Genomic DNA, 5,966 nt, shown 5'->3' on the forward strand with positions numbered 1-5,966 from the left:
ACGAACCCAATGGTATTGGTGGAACGGGAAACTTTTGGTGCAAACGGCCGTAAAATCACTTTGAAGCGAAGAACGGTGGGCACCAAATTAAGCTCGGGTGAAAAAGTCGTGTTTTTTCTTGATTTTTGAAGGGGAAGGGTAAAATGGTTGATTTTGGTTGTTTTGTGGGTTTAATGGGGTAAGGGAGAGATATATATGTGAGGTCAATGAGAATGAGAGGAAGAAATCTTTTGGGTTGGATTTAGGGAGAATTGTGGAGGAAGAAGAAGGTGAATGAGGATGAGGATAAATTTGGAATTTTTGATATCCTCAAACGAATCAACACTAAAACGGCTCCTTCATTCAGCTTTCTTTTCCACACTTTTAGACTTTTCTCTCATATTTTATCTCATCTTTCTATTATTTTGAATTTTTTTATTTTCTTTGCGCTGTATTCCTTTACGCACTATTTTTGTTATCTCTTGTTCTTTTCACACTCTGACTGTTTTCCTCACAAAACCTCGCTTTCACTCGTTTCGAAAAATAATAATTCAAAAGACAAAATGATTTTACTTTGTAGCTCAAAATTGTGGCAGAACATTGACTCAAAGCTGACTCGATCTACTCTAAGAAAAAAATTAAGCTAACCAAACTAAGAAAAAGAAAACTACGTCGCTTGGATTGCCTCCCTAGAAGCGCCTTATCAAGAGTCGTGGTTCGACTCTATAAGGTCACACTATAAAATAAAAGACCTATTTTAACATCGACTAAAGTGTTACAAGAGGCCGAAATCACGTTACAATAGATCTAATGTGACATTTTTGTGTCGCTACATTCTGTCGTGTTGCATTAGGTCTAATATAACACTTGTAAAAAGTTATTGTAATACTATAGAACGAAAAGATAAGAAGTGTTACCTTTGATGCTTAGAAGTGTTACACATTTTGTATAATGTTACACTTAGTTATTAGAAGTGTTGTTAGATTTGATAACAAAATGTTACTTTTATCTAATATAAATCGTTTTGACTGTAATGTAATATTTATATCCTAACCAATACGTATGTGTTACATTTGTTACCAAAATTTTACATGAGCATATAGTCTATTATTGTTCATGTAATGTTACATTTGTTCATGTAATGTTACATTTGACTGGTAAATCAGCAACACATATATATAAATCCATAACTTCATTTGTATATATATCCATAACACACAGTACATGTCAAGTTCAATCTTCAATCTCTTAAATAAAATACATAACAAAGTACTGTTCAAACTTAAGTTGTTCACAATCTATTGTGCAAAATTCCCATGCCATGTACGCAAAAAAACCATCCCAAAATGCTAACCTGCATGTAAGATCAGACAAACAAATAACCATCAACAACTGATCCAAGAAATTGAGAGATAGTTAGAAGAACTTACTGCAGTGAAGTCTAGGGAACTAAAGATAACTCAACTTCCTCTACAACATCACCTCCCTGATAATTTCTTTTCATCAGACAAGATACTTCCAATTTCTAGATAGGCATTCTAAAAATTCTAAAAATTATTAATGAGTTGTCAGAAAGTGGACCAAAAATCAGATTTGAGTTATATAGTAGTGAGCATTCATTTTTGCATTCAAGGTAGATTCCTTATACAAAATTCATGAAAATTCAACTGCTGAATTTCATGTAAGCGCAGATAAAATTAGCACATCTTTAAGCAATAGTTGTCGAAATTGATTTAACCACTTCATGTTCAGCTGCTGGAATTTAAGCTAAATGCAACAAAGTTCAACAGAATATAACAGAAATTCACCGAAATTTCAGTAAAATATAACAATTGTTACAGTAATATTTTAACCTTTGCTTAACCAAGCACTCAGGTCATCCACAATTGATTCATCACATAAATCCATTACAAACCACTTCATGTTCAACTACTAAAATTTAAGATAAGTGCAGTAAAATTTAGCATTGTAAACATTGAAGTAAGAGTACCTAGTTACCTTCATCAGCAAAATATAACATTGAAGTAAGAGTACCTAAGTTGTTCACAATCTATTGCGCAAAATTCTCATGTCATGTACACATTCTCCTACGGGAAGAACTCTGTTGAACAAATGGAATATATATTCGACAAAGCAACTTTAAATTCAAGTGATGTGAACAATCCTACCACATTCCTAAACAAATACCACACGCTTATCTTCTATCACACGCTTAACAAATTCCTAAACAAAATCAGTTGAATTCTTAAACAAATACCACACGCTTACCAAATACCAAAAAAAATTAATAAAAGTGAAAAATCTAATACGACGTTGTACAGCAACAAACAAGAACAAAGAATGGTTATACTAGAACAAGGAGTCGAATTGAAATGCAACAATGGAAGTTAAAAATGTGTTAGGAAAATGCTCTTCTACCTCATGTATTACAATAATGTTATGTAATAATGACACCACTTAAGTAGATGCAAATTTTACCATTATTAATCTCCAATGGGAATTTTGACAACGAAGTGGGTATAGGTCACTAATCCCTGTAATCGTACCCATGTATCTGCAAACACAATTTTCCATAATTTTACTTCATAAAGATGCTATTGAATCTAGATTGTAGGAGAAATCTATCAACACATGGACTACATAACTTAGTCATACTATAGATAATATCCACCACTAATGATTATTGCATTAAATACTTAACTACACTTTCAAAAATAAAATTTGCAGGTAGTTGTACTTTATTCCTGCAATCCTATACAAAAGACTGGCATCTAGTATACTGAAATTATAAGAGAAAATGAACAAAAACACATGGTAAAAAAGAGAGTTAACATAGCCCAATACAGATATTGAAGTTTATTGTTCAATTTCATATCCTTGATTAATGAAGTTTCAAACATTTAGAGAGTTAGGTTAAAAGATATCACCTTCTTACACTTGATTCTTCAGTCTTAAAAGCATGCGGAATCGCATGCCAACAGAGACACGAGTGTGAAATACAAATTTTACGTACTTTGAAAGGGGTATGACAAACTCACATGGACTTGCTCTAAAAAGAATACATATGCATTAGAATTGGAAGGTAAAAAAACACCCAAAAAAGAAAGGAAAATGTTACTAAAAAAGATGGTAAAACAGCTATTAGTTGCAGCAGCATAAGCAGCAGCCGCGAGGAGATGCATACTATCACTAGATAAAACAGATGATGGCACTACATTTTGTGCTCGTGGAGCATGATGAATTCCCAAGAAAAGCTGGTTTTTTCCATTCCTACATTTATGGGGATAGTAATTACCCTATCATTATGAACTTAAACAAGATTTTAATACATAAAAAATGATTACTTAAATTTGGTACTAAATAAAGAGAACGGAGTCCCTGGCAACAAGTCTTTTAACACTAACAAAGACACTCCATCTTGTGGTAAGAAGATGTCGCTTGGGATGTCCTGCATCATAAAAAGGGAAGTTATTAACATGTGAAGAAAGATATTCATTTGGTCGATTCTTAATAACATAGCAAACCTCTCAAGGATATATTATCTATAAGTACAAGATTTTTAGGTACTCCATATAAATCTTCATATTTACAAGATATGAAAGACACTAAAACATGGAAAATTCATTTTCCATAAACAAAGTGGAGAAATAAATATGACAAAGTGGAGATCTGATGGTCTCCGGTAGATTGCTTTGCAATAACATAAACTCATATCATGAAATATATCATCCTAAAAGTAGAATTAGATAGCTTTACAAATTGATACATTGGTCACATCATAGTCAGGAAATTACAATTGTGTCAACAACCATCAGAATAGCTTCCATTTTTCTAAGTACTAAAAAATCCTAAAAAATAAGTAAAACTTATACGAAGGCAGCATAAAATAGATATGTCGACTTAGAGCTGAAAATGGCATCCAGAAGATTTTTAAAAAATAGAAGTAGACTAACTTATCGGTTATGTATCTATAAACATATGACCAGCATCAATCAAAATCTACACGAAGGAAACAAATTAAATATTTACCTATAAAAATATGTCAAAATTTCCAATCAACATCATGTAGATCTCTAGCAATCAGCTCATGTGCAGGTGGTTGTTGAGTATAATCCTAGAGGAGACAACAAAACAAACAAACAAACAAAATTAAATATATGCTGTCAAAAAAGCTAAAAAACACAAAATGGGACAAAGTAAATACCAATGGTGGGAAAAATTTCTCCAACAACACGACAAGGAACAGAGAAGCCTCCATGTGTACTCGTATCATTGGATGTTAATGTCTTACAAAATAATTTCTCGGTTGCCTGCTTGATATTCTACTAGAAGATAAATATCCTTCTGTTCTTTATGTGTGCATCACAAAGCTAACTACCTCAGTACCATAATAATATTCAGTTGCATAAATAATATTCACAAAATTCACATGTACCGGTGACAAATGTTGAAGGGTCATTTGAGCATAAACTTCATCAGTCACTATGTCCGCCTGAAAACCCAACACGTATCAACTTCATCAAAAGTATAATTTAAGAGCACTATATATTAACAGAAAGAGCATTAAAATAGAAAAACATTGCATTGTTGCATTGTGAAGCTGGAAAATCAGTTGTGGAGGCAGATTTCATATATATAAAGCAAAAAACAGATGAGGGTCATGAGGCGATGAACCGATGAAGAAAAACTGAATATAATCAGTAAACTGATTATATTCAATTGATGTTTGGTAGATTGAGTTTATTCAAACATCAATTTCTTTCTTCAAAGCAGTGTTTAAGATGAATGATGAAAGTATGAAACATCAATATTGTACAAACATGAATGATGGAACATCAATATTGCAATTTGCAGTTATTAGAACTTAAGATTTAAGAAACTGTATATTTAGTTACTGAATTACATGTAAAACATGTTTTCAATATTGTAGATTTGAAGTATATATCAAATTACCCAAAAAGCAACATAGTAGCCTTTAAAAACTTGAAGATTTAAGAAATTGTATATTCAGTTACTGTTGTTGCTTGTGGATCTTGTTAGCCTAACAGACACAAATTAATAATAGTCCTTTCAAGTTTCACAAATATCATATGTAATGCAAAAAATAAAAACTTGAAGTATATAAAATTTAAACATCACATCATATGGGAATGGATCAATGGAATGTTGAGTGCATAATTGCATATTACAATGCTTTCAAGTTAATATAGATTATTAGGTTGTTGTCTAATGAGTAAATAGTCTAACTATAGTGTCTAGTCTAATAGATTAAGAACTAAGAAGTACATAAGTATGAAATCCTGTAAAAAGATGAAGAGAGTTGGAGTAGCAAACACGTACGTGAGGCTGACATCCTGATATGAGGCTGCTAAAGTGAAGAAGAAGAGATTGTTGGAAGAGGCCGGCAGCAGAGCAACACAGTATGGAAGGAAGAAAGGAAAGGCCAAAGGGATCTCGAATCAACATCTTCGTCCTGAAATCTACATACCCAGAGATCTAATTTTGGATGATTGTCAATTCAGTACTAAATACACAACTACTAATAAGGTTCTTATAGATTATTTCCTATCAAACCTAAATCAGAACTAAATCGAATAGATTAAACCCTATCAACTACTAATTTGGATAGTGGTCTCCAATTCAACATCATCGTTCGTTCTCCAGTTCAATACTAATGCAGTACAAAATTAGGGTTCTTAAATTCAACAGAAAACTAATGAAGAATAAACAAAGAGCAGATTGATCGAAGAATAGGTAGAACAAATGAACGTAACGAATGAACAATGAAATAGAGAAATGCAACAAACGTTGAGGAAGAAGATGCGAGTTCGAATATGATGAGGAAATAGTTGAGCTTCAATTGATATCTCGGCCTGACTCAAACGAGGGACAGGACGAGGGATCTTCATCTCGGATATCGGGGGGAAATCTCAGATATAGGGATTTTATTTGGTAGTGTGAACTTTCAGAAAGGAAGCCGGCCGGTG

At 32.6% G+C, this 5,966-nt stretch overlaps 1 pseudogene; it reads right to left on the minus strand.

Moving 5' to 3' along the window:
* Positions 1-490: 490 nt before the first annotated feature.
* Positions 491-4,606, minus strand: LOC141249711 (uncharacterized; annotated as a pseudogene).
* Between the last annotated feature and the right edge of the window lie 1,360 nt (positions 4,607-5,966).

The sequence above is a fragment of the Phyllobates terribilis genome, unplaced genomic scaffold (genome assembly GCF_046119375.1).
Source record: "Phyllobates terribilis strain yellow unplaced genomic scaffold, ASM4611937v1 Scaffold_5024__1_contigs__length_55106, whole genome shotgun sequence".
NCBI classification, from domain to species: Eukaryota; Metazoa; Chordata; class Amphibia; order Anura; family Dendrobatidae; genus Phyllobates; species Phyllobates terribilis.